Source organism: Centroberyx gerrardi, chromosome 24 (assembly GCF_048128805.1).
Source record: "Centroberyx gerrardi isolate f3 chromosome 24, fCenGer3.hap1.cur.20231027, whole genome shotgun sequence".
Classification (NCBI taxonomy): Eukaryota; Metazoa; Chordata; class Actinopteri; order Beryciformes; family Berycidae; genus Centroberyx; species Centroberyx gerrardi.
Window position 1 is genome coordinate 2,894,086 of NC_136020.1, and position 16,275 is coordinate 2,910,360.

Below are 16,275 nucleotides of genomic sequence, written 5' to 3' on the forward strand. Positions count from 1 at the left end.
TCGAGGGGGTCGAATGAGTTGGGGTCGATGGTTAGCTCGAGGAACCAGGGAATTGAGACTCAGGGTGGGGGCACTGTCTCGCTGATGGGGAGTCGTCTTGGCTCCATCATATCCCCCTGTGGTTCCTGTACTGAGAGAGAGAAGAGCAAGGGGTTGGGGGGGAGGGATGAGAGAACTGAGACATGCAAGAGAGAGAAAAGGTCATGGTTAGGCGCGTTTAAATAGGGTGGAGCAGGAAATTGAATGTGTGCTTGAGGCGTGGTCTTGCTCCCGAACTTTAGTTATAATAATAATAACTTCATTTCACTAACAAAGACCACGCCACTATGAGATGTATTTAGATGGTTTATTGAGGGAAAGATTGGTCGAGAATGGAGGGATGAAACAAGGGTCGAGGGTGGAGGGATGAATCAGGGGTCGAGATGAAGGGGTCGAGATGAAGGGATGAAGGGATGAATCGAGGGGGTCAAATGTGTTGGGGTCGATGGTTAGCTCGAGGAACCAGGGAATTGAGACTCAGGGTGGGGGCACTGTCTCGCTGATGGGGAGTCGTCTTGGCTCCATCATATCCCCCAAAGAGAGCTTCATACACAGAGATGAGCATGAGCTTTTCGAACATCACTGAGATTGCTGCGAATGTAGCTGTGGTAGGCTTGGGATGACCAACGGCCGAGAATTTTGATCGTATAGTCAGGAATTCCTTGCCTAGAAGCAGTGGAAGCAGCTCCGATACGAAATGAGTGGCCGGAGTATAGCGGAAATGTTGGTGGAACCAGAAGCGTGTTGCGATCCCTCCGGACTCCGTGATGAAAAGAGGGTCTTGGGGTGAAGCGTAGCGAGCTAGTCTGGAATTTATGTAGTTGTATAAAGGTTCGAATGGGCTTAAGTATGAATCTAGGCGAAACAGGATGATGGGATGTGACACGCCAAGTTGGTCGGTCTTGCTAGATTTGAGGTTGAAGACGAGGGAGTCGGGAGTGTGGACAGAGAGGTCAGAAAGACTCGCATGGCGAGACGGATCGTAGATGGAGGTGGTGGAGGTGAATTCTGAACATCGCAGAAATCCAAAGAAGGCCAGGAGGAACATAGATTCGAGGGTGGCGTCGATGAAGGGGGATAAGTATCCTGTGCGAAGGGTTTGGATGCAACGTGTGAGGAGGTCTGAAGTGAGGGGTAACCGTTTCGATGGGAGTTGTGGCCCGGCCTTTCGAAGACCTTTAATTAGCATGCTGATGTGGGAATGAGAGACAAAAGGGCATGGGGCACCGGTGAGTAATTTCACGAAGAAGTTGATGCTACTGATGTAGACGTGGATGGTTGAAGTTCTGACATGGAGGGTTGAATGGGCGTAGGTGATGAAATTGGTTAAGGTTAAAACATCTAAGGAAGGAAACGGCAGATTGTGGCATGTGTGAAAGGCTTTGAAGCAGTTCCATCCTGTAAGATATGATGACAGTGTTCAGGGATCAAGGCTATTGAGGATGGCTTCTTGGGATGCTGAGGCCAGGTGTTGGAGCTGCGGGGTTAGTTGAAGATGGTGGCTGAAAACGGTGGAACTGGAGTGGGATGGGAGTCGGAGTCTGGCGCCAAGAGTTTGAATTTCTGGAATGAGAAGGGAGACAGGGAGTCAGTGATGGTGTTCTTGTAAGCGGGAATGTGATTGGCGCGGATGATGAATTGGTGTTGAGCTGAGACCAGAGTAAGCTTGCGCATGAACTGCATGATGTCCAGTGAGTGAGACCGCCCTTTATTAATTATGTCGACGACTGCGGTGTTGTCCGTATGCATTAGAATGGCCTTCTTGAACCACTCGTGCCCCCAAAGGAGTGCTGCTACCATGATGGGGTACAGCTCGTAAAGAGCGGAGGAAGGAGAGAGGGAAGAAAATTCAGGCGGCCATTCGGACGAGAACCACCTTCCTCCGTAATAGCCGCCGAATCCGATAGAGGGAGCTGCATCGGTGTACAGCTGGATGTCCTCGGGCTGGGTGATGTGGTCTTCGTAAAAGAAGGTTATGCCATTCCAGGAGGAGAGGAAGTGTTGCCAAAGCCTTAGTTCCATCTTGCATGCGTTGTCTAGGACGATGTGGGCATGCAGAGAAGGTACGGCTATGGACAGGAGATGAGAGAGGAAAGATTGGCCTTGAGGGATTATGCGTATGGCATAATTGAGATGGCCGAGCAGAGTGAGTAACTGGCGTTTGGTGCATGTGTGAGCGAGGAGGTAGTTCGAAAGAAATAGGGAGATGCGGTGTATTTTCTCAACGGGCAGTGAGGCTTGGAAAGAGACGGAGTCCAGTGTGATGCCGAGGAATTCAAGTGAAGTGCTGGGTCCTTCTGTTTTCTCTGAGGAGAGAGGGACGCCGAGTTCGGAGAAAGCAGATGTCAGAGTCGTGAGACCGTATGATGGGGGTGAGGATGGTGGTCTAGCAGGTGGACGACATATGGGAGTTTATGGTTGTTGGTGAGGATCCAGCAGAGTGCTTCGGAGAGGGAGTCAAATATTTTGGGGCTGCTCTTGCACCCGAAGGTAAGACGGATGGAGAAATAATAAGCACCCTTCCAGAGGACGCCGAAAAAACGCCAGTAGTCTGGGTGTATAGGGAGGACTTTGAAGGCACTGGTGATGTCTGCTTTGGCCAACCAAGCGCCTTGGCCTGCAAGATGGATGAGTGAAATGGCGTGATTAACAGTTGCGTACTGCATGGAAAAATCTGGACTGGGGATGAGACTGTTGATGCTGGGAATGGAGGAACCATGGGGGCTGAAAGATCGATGATAAGCCTCTTCTTGCCAGAGTATTTCCTGGTGGCAATGCCGATTGGACTGATTCTGTGTAGTGGAAAAGGAGGGCTGTTAAATGGGCCAATCATGAAACCCTCCTTTACCTCTTTGGCTAGGAGTTTATTGACGGTGTCAGGCTCCGCGAGGGCTGACTGAAGATTGTGACATGTATATGAGGAATCTGGGATGACCTGGATACCTGGGTGGAAGCCATGTGTGAAGCCGTGGATGAGGAAGTTGACAAACTCGGGATCTGGGTGACTTTTTAAGGCAGTGGCTAGGGCGTCGATTTTTATTGGTGTGTTGAGGTGCTTAGAAAGTCATGAACTGTGTTTGGTGGGGTTGTGAGGACAGGTGGGCCTGGAGTGGGCACCTCCACAGAAGGAACAGGTGTGAAGGAAACGGCAGCTGGACACGTTGCAGCCTAAATCATTGAAATTATTGCACACCATCCTGCCGCCCTGGTCCAGGATGGGTCTTCCCCTTTTGTCGAAGCCCTGAGGTGTGGAGCTGTGGGGAAGTGGCTGAGTATCAACCGGTTTGGGAGTGATGGGTGGAGGAGGGGCTGCGGGGGAGAGGCGAGAAAAAACTGGAGGGTTAGTAGCAGGAGCAAAGAAGCGTGCAGCAGGAGCAGGGTGGCGTGTAGCGGGAGCGAAGGAGTGTGGAAGAGGAGCAGCGATGGTGCATGCTGTAGCGGGATGGGATGGTGCGCCACAAAGCTCGCACGCTAGGGTGGAACGGGCTGTGAAAACGCGACAGTAGAGCTCTGAGTCCAGGGAGCCCCAGTATGTGCCCTGGTTGAATTGGTTGATGCGTCCTGCTGCTTGGGAGGCAAAGAGAATGTGGTAAGTGTAAAATCCGGTGCCACCGAACCACAGGGCCATGTCCAGGATAATGGACATGTAGTCGTCAAGCTCTACCCTGCGGTCGGGGAAAACTGAACAGATGTTGTCACCGTAGAGAGAGAAGGCATAGGCAAATTCTGTGGCTGTGAGTTCTCTGGAACGGTTGGGCAGAGGATGTCTCAGCAGGACTGGTCCTTGGGTGCTTTGCAGCTCCCTGGGATAATGGTGATTGGACATGGAAGGCTGAAGGAGCTGAGCAAGATCGACGTAGTTACCCGAAATGATGTGTTGCCTGAGGGTGGATGAGACCGGGATGGTCGCGACGCTGAAGCAGGGTAAACTGGAGGCTGCGCGGAGGCTAATGTGAAAGGGCTGGCTGTGGGAAGCACTGTAGGTAGAGAAGGATTATCGGATGGGTAAAAAACATTTGGGTGATGGGGAAGGGGGGGGTAGGGGTTGGGGAGGGAGGGGAAAAAGGATAGGTTAGTAGGAAGTAGGGGTGTTGGGTTGGTGGGACCGCTATGGCTTGCCGCTGTCGGGGCACTCTGGTTAGTAGAGCATACTGGGATGGAGGAGGAAGAGGGGGCCAAAGGAGCCAAGGAAGCTGTACTGGCACTGGCTGAAGAAAGGGAAGATGAAAGGATGCTGGGTTGAAGGGATGCATGTGCAAGGGTGTTTTGTGCAGCCTGCGGACACAGGGATGACAGAAAAAAAGAAAAGAGATGAGACAGATCGGAAACAAAGGGAGCAGGCACAGGGGGAGATACGACCTGGCCCTCACGACTGAGGGCTGGAGTGGCTGGATGCGGCGTGATGACGTCATCGGGGTTAATCCCGACGGCGGCGACGTTGGTTTGAGTACCCGGAAGCACGGGAGTGTTTGTTGATGTTGTCGCCGGAGGAGGATTAGTGCGGAGAGAATTTGTGTAAAGCTGAAAAAGTTTTGCTTTGTTGTCGTTGCGGTGGAAGAAGATTTTCTTTTCTTTGAGGACGCGCTCCAAGCGGGCGACTGTCCAGTCGGATATGTCGGTGGCGCGACGACACACAGTGTGTGTTTGGGGTGAATCCGGAGTTGTTTGTTGGCGTCGCCTGGGAGTAGATCGCCTTGATCTTGAACGGTTGGAGAGATGATGAGTGGAAGAGGGGATGTCTCCCCTCGAATGACGACGGCGACTTCTACCTCTGTCGGAACGCGGAGGTGAGGGGGGAATCTCGTTGGAACTGCTGGATGGAGAGTAATGGACGATTGGCTGTTGAGGAACCTGGATCACCGAGCGTAACCGGGATGGCTGAGAACTTTGAACCGGCGCTTGGGGCTCATCAACGGACAGGGGAGACTCCAAGACCGCGGATCTTGGTGGATCTTGGTCGAACAGGTCGTTGTCCAAGATGAAAAGCTGGAGCTCGTGATCCATGGCGAGATCAGGTAAGGGATCGATTAAGTATAAGTTTATCAAAGCTCGGTCTGTCTGAGAACGTACGCAAAACGAGAGAACTGAGACATGCGCGAGAGAGAAAAGGTCATGGTTAGGTGCGTTTAAATAGGGTGGAGCAGGAAATTGAATGTGTGCTTAAGGCGTGGTCTTGTTCCCGAACTTTAGTTATAATAATAATAACTTCATTTCTGGAGTGGTTAATGGCGATGGACTTCATTGAGGTAGACAAATGTCAACTTCCATGAGATCAGGCAAATAGTCAAGCAGAATAACGTTAAAACTGTAGTAGGCAACTTTGCACGCTGGCGGTTCAGCTAGGAATTACAGCGGAGGTAACTGCTTGAAAAATTTGAACATCTCTAAAGGCTTTGCAGTTGTGTCTCCCAGCAACTATGTCTAGTGCCATCATGGTCCACTGGAAAACTGATGAGTGTGGATATTTGCTAATTCATTGATGTTATGAGTAAAAGTGTATGGTCCGATAAGGTGGATTTGTTTCCAAATGTAGGTTACTGTGACACAGTAAACTGTCTTGTCTTTAGCCCTATTCTCTACTCAAAAAAAAAAAATATTGTAGCTTGAGAAGATTCAGCTCAGTTAACCTGATTTAACTGTTGGTTTTTGGCAGTTAGTAATGCTAATGTTTCTTCTACTTGTTGCTTCTACTCAATACGTACGCTATTACGCAAATCAGATGTGTTTACAACAAGATGACAGTGATCCGTAGGTTAGCTAGCTAACAAGCTGGCATTATCTAAACACAAAATTGATCAGATGTCTCAGTGATGAAATGGTCAGTTCCCAGTCAAATACTGCACAGAAATTAACCATGTCTATTCAACTCTGTTGTACGTTTAGAAACAGCTGTTCACAGCCACTGTTGCCCAAGAGCCGAGGACCTCCAATATGGCCGCCAGAGGGTGTATTATGCCACTTGAAAGCCCTTTGTAGATAGTATTCGATCAGCGTCATCACGGTCGCCGCGGCCATATTGTTGAAATAGCGCTGCAGCTGTCAACTAGCTAGTGACAGCCTAGGTGACAGCAGCGCTAATAGGAAGCTAGCCGGCGTTAGCGTTATCTCTGTTGTCTATTACCGTTTCTGTTGCGTTAGGATCTATTACAAAATAGCGATGGTGGCCTGCGTTATACACGGCTGTAGTAATGACAGCAATAAAATCCCCGAGGTTTGTTTGTATGCTATCCCTACCGTCCGCAGATGTGAAGGGAAAGAGAGGATGAGAGAGATGTGTGGATAGTTAGGAGAAACAGGCAAAACCTTCAGCCAGCTCCTCACAGCAACGTCTGTTCACCTCATTTTACCACAGGTAACAGTGAACCGTTGTGTGGTGTACTTGCTTCTCCAGCTTCTCCACCTCCTCCTCCTCTGACTTTTATGCCTTATGGTGGATCGCAAACAGGTACACCACACGATTGTTCACTGTTAACTTAATAGCTAACATTATTGCCGTTGGATCAATCTTCTTCCCTTAGCTAACGTTAATGCCTACCTGTGGTAAACAAAAAAAACCCTGAGGTGAACAGACTTTGCTGTGAGGAGCTGGCAGAAAGTTTCGCCTGTTTCTCCTAACTATCCACACATCTCTCCTGTGCTGGCTTAGATCCTCCGTCTCTTTCCCTTCACATCTGCGGACGGTAGGGATAGCATACAAACAAACCCCGGGGATTTTATTGCTGTCATTACTACAGCCGTGTATAATGCAGGCCACCATCGCTATTTTGTAATACATCCTAACGCAACAGAAACGGTAACGTTAATAGACAACAGAGATGACGCTAACGGTGGCTAGCTTCCTATTAGCGCTGCTGTCACCTAGGCTGTCACTAGTTGACAGCTGCAGCGCTATGTCAACAATATGGCCGCGGCGACCGTGATGACGCTGATCGAATACTATCTTTACCCAGAAATCAGGTAATCAGTAAACTTTTTTATCAACCCAGCCGGTCTGTTATGCTTTATACCAAAGGATACCAAAGGGACAAGAGAGGAGTAAGTCCAGCTTTCTCTGGACAGAGCGCTTGCTCACTGCTGTTTAGGAGACGCTTTAGGATTTCACTCTTAAGTTTGGATTCATTACTTCTTGTGGGCGGAGATGATTGCCCACCATTGTCCATACTGGCACCAGAATTTCATTTGGGCAAACAGGGTGGACAGCGTCACTCCACAATTAGTGGACATTGGACGCTCTTCTCTGTTGCGGCCCCACATTGTGATTTAGGCTAATAAGACAGCTGGATTCTTACATAAACATGCCTCGTGCAGCTTTAAGGGCTTGGTACCAAAGGTGAACCTACCCCCCCGCCCCCCTGCACCACCCACCCCCCACCCCCCTCTGACCGTTTGCATCAAGCCTATTTCAGAGCAAACGCAGGATATATTAAACGTAGGCACCGTTTAAAGCACCGGACCATTATTCTGTCTGTGCGCGGACGTCGTCACATGTGAGTAAATGAGGAAGATTTAGCATGACAAAGGGTGAGGGGAGCAACAGAGCCGGAGCTGCTGGGATAAATGGCCAGAGCTCAATCAAGGAGAGCGCTGCCGCTGCCGCTGTGGGCTATGACAGGGATATATCAGTCAGCACAGCCAGTGGAATAATCCTGTCAGAGAGGTGGGGAGAGCAGGCAGAGACCCCGCAAACCCCCACTCCCCCTCCCACCCTGCCACTCCAGACCTGTGCCAGCTATGGATGGAGCTTGTTTTCGTGGAGCGGCGCTGGGAGCTGAGCCCCATTTTCCATGCATCCTGTTGAGAAGGAGGCGGGGCAGCTCACCCTTGTATCGCAGCTCTTCCAGGTCCGGCATCACACACAACAAATACAAGAAAAAGCAGGGGCTGTGCTATGGAGATTATTTCCAAGAAGCATGATGGTAATTTACACGGCAAGAGATAAAAGATGTGCTTTGAGGGCAAGAGATGTTACGTTGTCTTGAGAGATGCTTGTAGATGCATGAGAGACCTGAGAACAAAAATTGACAGTCATCAGCATAGATGATGAAACATTCTTAAACATAATTAACATAAAAATACCACATAACCAATTACAAACATCATAGAAAATGTGAAATATCATTGTTTTAAAAAAAAATTGAGGGTGATGAGAATTTCCCATTTCAAAGGGCCATTTAAAGCATTGGACCATTATTATAGTCTGTCCCATTTATATGGTGCAGAGTGCGGGCCTTAAAAGGTGGTAAGCTATTCCATAAATAAAAAAAGTGGGTTTACCCTCCACTATATCCTTGCACTTGGATAAGAAATAAGCATGTCTGTCTGCAGGTCTGTTGGGATGCTATCTTTAGGTTTGTGCTTTGTTGTTTCAGGGAGCCTTGAAACTGTCGTATATGCTGATCTTATTAAAGCAAATTACCAGTGAGCTACTGTTTCAGATTTAGTTATTTTCATCTGTTCGGCTATAACCATTCCCTCATCGCTACAATCCCTCTCAACCATGTGTGGCCGTGACCTCTCTCCAGACTCTATTAGCATGGTTGATGAAACTCCCAGACGCACACACACACACACACGCACTCACACACCATTCCCCCTCTGCTGTGGATAACAGCATTCCCCCAACAAAAACACATAGAGAGTAACCACGAGCACATAAGCACTCATGGAGAAAGGAACATAATTATACAGCCAATGCAGAATTCATAATATCATATCTCAGTTATTATGATTTACTCTCATTCCCCTCCTATTATGGGGGTCCGTATTTACGAAGTCCCATAACCCATGCAGTTAACAGAAACAAGTGTTTTTGTTGTTTCTTTTTCTCTATCATGGAAGTGCTATTCATATTGTGAAGTATGTAGGCTGTAAAGGGTAGGTCGTTGCTGGTTTTATTAGGCAGTATCTGTGATATGGCTTCAGAGTATTTAGTAGTGTGTCACCTCAGTGATTTATAGCTACAATAAAGATACTTTTAGAGAGCGTGTTGTGTTATGCTGAGTAAGTATTTATTATGTGCTTAATGGTTACCTCCAGGCTATGTGTGTACAAACCCAGCGAGCATTTCACGGATGACAAACATGCAGGAGGTGACAAAGTTCAATGTCAACCCAAACAAGCTCAAAAATTTCACAATATGATATTATGTGTAAAAATTAAAACAGCTTTGGAAACTGTTTTGATATTTAGGTACTGATTTCACAAAATGACACAGACAGTAGTTACGGACGACAACGGATGTCGTCTCGACTTTCATTTTGATGCTATATTTATACAGGTTTTTAATGTCGATGGATGGCGTCGTATCAACATATATTCTACGTCAAAGCCAAATGTTCACACTGCAGGCCTTCATACTCAATAATTTTGATTTGCTGCTCATATTGTTTTGAATGACAGTTCATATCTATTCTAGGATGTAACATATTCCATACTAATATGAACTGATAGTGATGTAGAAAAGACATGCGCAAAGTCACAATAAAAAAAGTTTCAACACATTTTGGTAATGGTATGTACCTTTGAATTTTGACTGAATTGAGGCGTTTCCCCAAATATCAATTAAGTCTACTGTTTGTCTTTCTTTCCATTGTTGTGTCTCCTTGTCCTTGCTAACGCTGCTCAGCCAACCAACTGTCTCAGGTGAATGACGAAAGATTTACTTATTGTCATGGCGACGCTGACAAATTAGGATTTGAGCCTTCAAATACAGTACAAGTAGGTACATGTAGGTCACATGCCTCAGGATCCGACTTGTGCCACATATTCGGGTTCAACAGATGGATTTCTGAAGGCTGATATCTTTGTATTGAAGCTGCAGAGAGCCCATATGTTGTGTTGATATTCAGCATCATTCAGTTTGACTCTCATTCCATTCTCATGCCCAAGAAATTCCAAAAAAAATTACTTTTCAGTGTTTCCCCAGAATTGTATTCTTGTTAGGGTGGAAAAGCCTCTGAAACAGCATTTAGACCAGGGGTCCCCAAACTTTTTCCTGTGAGGGCCACATAACTTTTCCCTTCTCTGATGGGGGGTCGGGGTCAGTTTGTAAGAGAAAAAGTGTGACGATCGCAGGGGTGCCTAAACGTAAAAATTTATTGTTTTCCAGAAAGCCACACATAACCAAATAACCCTCTCTGGGTTCTTCACAGAAAAAAAGTCAGGAAATAAATAATAACACTATTAATGAAATAAATAATAACCAAATAACCCTCTCTGGGCTCTTCACAGAAAAAAAGTCAGGAAATAAATAATAACACTATTAATGAAATAAATAATAACCAAATAACCCTCTCTGGGCTCTTCACAGAAAAAAAGTCCATGGAACATTAACTTTCTGTTGTGCCGTGCACAATCTTAACAGGTAAAAGTTTAGCTTAGTTATCAGAGCAGAATCTCTCACTTAAATGACTCATATGAGCAGTCTCTCAAAGTTCTTGCGTTCCTTCCTTATAATCCTTTTGTAGGTTCCAGTAGGCTTGTAGACACCGCTGTTTGCAGCTCTCACTCATCAACTTCCCTGTGAAAACCACAAAGCAAGCAGGCTGAGAAACCGAGCTAAGTGATACAGCACCTACACAGCACAACTAGTACCACTACCACTACCAGTATGGTTGTGGAGATGGATTTTATCCCAGTAAATTTTATTATGATTATATTTGTTTATATTCAGAATGTCTCATTCAAGTCAGAAAAGTGAGCTTACATTTGTATGTTCATCAGTGTGAACTGTGGGCCTGCATCTGGCTGGTGAGAAGTTGAATGTCAGGTTCCATTCTAGTCACAGCCAGTCTCAAACACTGATGCAGATGTTCATCTGTCAATCTTGATCTCATCGGAGTTTTCAGCAGTTTCATGCGTAAAAAGGTTTGCTCACAGATATACGTGCTGCCAAAAAGTGTGGACATCTTCATTGCGTGTTTTTTGATGTTCAGGTACGTGTCGTTTGGGAGACTGTTGGGCTTGAATGCGTCTTTCAGAACATCACAGTTCTGTAACTCGGCCAACTCAAACTGATAAGAAGGCTGGGCTTCATCAATGTCGGCAACAAAGGGGTTCTGGAAAAGACGGATTTCTTTTGCATTAACATGTAGTTCACGGAATCGCACACCGAACTCCGCCTTCAGCATTTCCAGTGCTTCCACACACTTTTCAGCTGGGAACGGGACCGCTGGGTTCTCTGCAGAGAGGTTTTCGGTAGCAGGGAGATGGATGAAGTTGTGCTTTTTCACTTGTTCCAAAAGCAGCGCTAGTTTCACCTCAAATGCTTTTATGTGGGAATACATGTCGCAAATGAGTTTCCCCTGGCCTTGTAGCTGCAAGTTAACGCTATTCAGCATTTCTGTCACGTCTGTTAAAAATGGGAGGTGCCATTTCCATTCTGGGTCGATCAGCTCTGGGACCGGTTTGTCTTTCGAATGAAGAAATGCGTTAATTTCGGGTAGCAGCTCGTAAAAACGCCTCAAAACTCTGCCCCGGCTCAACCATCGGACCTCTGTGTAGTACAGCACATCTCCGTGCGCAGACCCCAGTTCAGACAGGAATTCTTGGAACTGCCTGTGTTTAAGTCCCTTTGATCTGATGAAGTTTATGCATGACACCACAACCTTCATGACAGAATCCCACGTCAATACTTTGCAGCACAGTGCTTGCTGGTGAATTAGGCAGTGGACTTGTAGCGGGGCGGTGAGACCCCGTTCTTCCATCTTCCGGTTCATGCGTCCTATTAGACCCCGAGACACGCCCACCATACTAGGAGCCCCGTCAGTCGTAATGCTGGCCAGTTTTGACCAGTCTAGGTCCAACTCTTCCATGGTTTGGCATACTTTGCCGAAAATATCCTCCCCCGTCGTAGTCCCTTTGAGACTTTTGAGGGCTGCCAGCTCCTCGCACATCTCAAAGTTTGCGCTAACTCCACGAATGAAAATGAGCAGCTGCGCTGTGTCCTGCACGTCCGTGCTCTCATCTAGTGCTAATGAAAAAAAGTCAAATTCTTTCGTCTTCTGCTGCAGCTGGGCATATACATTACCCCCGAGTTCTTGAATGCGTCTGGAGATTGTACTCGCCGATAGACTCACGGCATTAAAGACATCTTTCTTTTCGGGACACACCTCCTCCGCGACAGCATTCATACATGTCTTGACAAACTCTCCATCAGTGAAAGGTTTACCGCTGCTTGCTATCAGTTGAGCAACCCGAAAGCTGGCCCGAACGGATGACTGGTTCAGCTTAGCTTGGCGTACAAATGTATTCTGCTGAGATAACAGTCCACTTTTTAGCTTTGAGAGTTTGTCTGCTCGCATTTGGCCTTGCAAGCTATCATACTTGTCTTTGTGACGGGATTCATAGTGTCGGCGCAGATTGTATTCTTTGAATACCGCCACTGCCTCTTGACAGATGAGACAAACAGCCTTTTCTTTGCATTGAACAAAAAAATAATCGTTTGTCCACTGCAGGTTAAATACCCTGCATTCTGAATCAATTTTTCTCTTACCTAACATTTTCGACATTATACCGTTCTCTCTTTGACAGGGGTCTGCGTCTCTGGTATTGTTCAGGGGCCGGGCCAAATGTGGAGGCGGGCCGTATCCGGCCCGCGGGCCGTAGTTTGGGGACCCCTGATTTAGACCATCATGGGACACTAAAACTCTCCACTGAAACCCACACTAATGAAATTCTTTTAGGGTTAGCAGCTCTTTAATGCAGAGTGACCCCCCTCATTTATTCAATGGTAGAGGAACTCTGGGATACATTACTGCCTTTAAATACATTTATAAAATGTATTACTTTATTATTAAATACATTTATAAAAAACTGAACAATAATAAAATGTGCTAAGAAAATGAAATTTCTTTGAATTTTAATTTTTTATAATTTTTTTCTTTTGGTTGTACATTCTGATTAGAAAACATCAAATCTGTGTCATGTGAGGGAATTGGGAAAATCAGAATTGGGCCACTTTCAGCTGCAGTGTGAACACAGCCAAAATGCTTGCTGGAAAGGTCCCTCTTTTCTGTATTTTTGTTACATGCATGCACTTACAGTATATTTCACACACTTTTATGGTGTTTGAATACCAGTGCTGATAACTCACCAAGTATGTTTCTCTTGGCCGAGCGAGCTGTGCAGCGCTACCAAAGCCCCTCCCACACTGACTGGTGCACGCTTCTGTCGCCCTTGGTTCAGCCGTGCATGGCAGCCACAACAGACGCACATCGATAACTTTTAACCAGGCCAGCATGTGGCCTATGCTAATGTGACTAATTCAGGATCAACAGAGGTGGGGCAATGTGAACCAGCCTGTAGAGTCCTGTGACTCACTGACTGATGGCTAACCCTGCTCTGAATCCCTGCTCCGTACTAAAGCAAACAGTGTCCTGAAAAGCCTATTCTTATTTTTAGTGGATGACTTCGTTTACATAACGGGCCAGTGTATTAATAGCTCCATCGATCACTGGTGTACCATGACCAAACGCTCTGGGAAAGCTGGGATCAGAAAACATCTCATTGTGCCAGAAAGGCCAGCCTGCTCCGAGTCTTTCCTGGCTCCCAGTGCCCTGCCAAGACCAAGTTTTCACTTCCACTATCCAATCCCTTGGTAATGGATACAGCGATAGAGAGAGGCCTATTGATTTTTCACGGCCAGTTGCAGAGAGCAGAAGGGTCCATTTAATTTTCACCTTGACAGTTATTAGTTGGTGTGCAGGTTGTTTTTACCACAGAGGAATTCTGGCTGATGATGATGAGCTCAGATTTACATTTGCTGAACATAACTGGACTGGCCTTGTACAGATTTACAATTAATTACGCTGCTAGAACTCTCAAGTACAGAGAAACAAACAGCATCAACGTGACAAAAGATGTGTCCAGGCTCTTACAACGGTAAAATATAAAGTTATAGTGATGAGAAAAATGCCTCTCCATGTTTACTTCAATTTTTGCATTTTGATTTGGCAACTAATGAAACGGTACCAAACTTCGCTTTGGTACCAGCATACAGAAAACATCTGCGCTCAGCAAATCTCTGTTGTTGAAGTCTTAACAGTGTGAGTCTTGCAGGCAGATACTGAGCATGTTTTAGATTTGATTATATTACATTAGATTACATTAGATTAGATTATACTTTGCTGATCCCTGTGGGGAAACTGGGCTGTAAATAAGACATTTATGACATTATTGATCTTGTTCCTTTGTTGATCTTGTTCCTCTATTGATACTCTTCCTCTGTAGTAACTGTCGAACTGTTGCCATATGGCTGTTTTAACGGTTTTATTAATTTTTTACATGCACTGTGAGAGAGACTTCCCCCATGAGGACAAGAAACTGAACCAAACTAACTAAACCAACTAATTAAGAATGGAGAAATGGGGGTTATATATTCAACTGACTTCCATAACATATTCAACTTAATTTCAGCATATTAAGTATAGAAATATATGAATAAAAATGTGCAGAAAAAGTCAGGATTGCAGCATTAATTTGATGTGTAAAACAGCAGTAAACATGTGAAAGTCATGTGAAAACCTTGTAACTCAAATGTTGGTGATGTTGGTTTCAGCTTCAATCGAAGGGCTACATGGTTCTCTATGATTTGAGAAAATTCTATGACCCTCATGCTTATGAAACCCTTTCAAAACCTTTTGGATAAAGTCATTATTTTTAGTTCTTGAAAAGTTGCCATTTTGGAGATGCAAGGCTTTCATCCGGCATCAACAATATACACAGGTTGTGTAAAAGTGTGCTGTTTGTTAACATTAACAGGTCTACAGGGGGGCAGAAGGCAGCCAAGTACACAATGGATTTACAGTATCGTATTGTTAGAGGCTATCGCAGGCAGGTTGATAGTGCTTGTACTGCAGCCTTTGTTACAGCGGAAGCCCCAGCGTCAGTCAGGTACATGCTGCCTGTAGTGGAGGGAGGTGATTACAGCATGGCTGATAGGGCACACTGTGTGCCTGTGACTGGGGACCAGTGCCAGCTCCGGGCCATGTGGTGGGGACAGGGTAGGTCTGGACAGGAAGTGACAGTGTGGAACAGGCCTGAACCAGCAAGGGCAAAACGATGACACTGCTGATCCAGGATGGCCCGGCCTGACTCAACTCAATTTACTCTGGCTCAGCCAGCTCATGTCTGCAGCACCTTCCCATAATGCATGGCAAAACTTGGTACCACTTTACATTACATGTTCATTAGCTAATGTTAACTAATGTGTTTACTGACATGAGTTAAGCATAAATAGTGACATTAACAAAGATGAGTTCATATTAAATGCACAATAAACTGCATGAAGTAATGTTGTTATACATGTTTGTTAATGCCAATGTATTGTCTAAATTAAAACCCTAACTCTTCATGTATTACTAAAAACCTATCCTGGTGTTAACTAAATGTCACTGTTCATGCTTAATTCATCGTTAGTAAACACATTGGTTAACATTATTAACAAACATGTATAACAACATTACTTAATGCAGTTGTTCATGTGCATTTAACATGAACTAATCTTTGTTAATGTTGTTATTCATGTTTAATTCATGTTAGTATGCATTAGTTAACATTAGTTAATGAACATTTAATGCAAAGTGTTACCCAAAACTTGAATGTGCTTGCTGGCATGATTATGTTATGAACATATTGTTTTAAATTTGATACAATATATACTATAGGATACCATGCATTTTTAACAACAACAGCAATAATAATAATAATTTATATTTATATAGAACATTTCAAACTAAGTAACAAATTGCTTCACAACCAGGGAAGATTATTAATGGAATGATGTAGAACATAGAATGATACATAGAACGATAAAGCCAATGAAACACTGAGATAAAAGTAAAATATAGTCCAAGTCATAGGGATAAGACAAATAGAGTAAATAAATAACAGACAATGCAACAAGATTTTAAAGGTGATACTGATTCTGCTAACCTGAGCTCCTCTGGCAAGTCGTTCCAAAGCAAAAAGGCAGCTTGAGCCTTTGGCCCAGACACAGGAACAGTCACAAGGATCTCAGGCTGCGCACAGGCTCAGAAGGGATCAAAAGATCCGAAAGATAATTAGGGGCCAGGCAATTTAGTTTTGTGAAAAATTAATTGAACGAGTTTAATTGAATGAATTTTAAGAGTAAGCCCTCACAATACTGGACTCTGATTGGCCGACAGCAGCAGTTCCTCTAATTCAAATTAGGTAAACTGAGTGGAGGCTTTCCATTTCAAATGCTGCAAATCGATT

General features: G+C 45.3%; 1 pseudogene; it reads right to left on the minus strand.

The window, feature by feature from the left end:
- Nucleotides 1-10,757: 10,757 nt before the first annotated feature.
- LOC139916273 (general transcription factor II-I repeat domain-containing protein 2 pseudogene) lies at nucleotides 10,758-12,170 on the minus strand (annotated as a pseudogene).
- Between the last annotated feature and the right edge of the window lie 4,105 nt (nucleotides 12,171-16,275).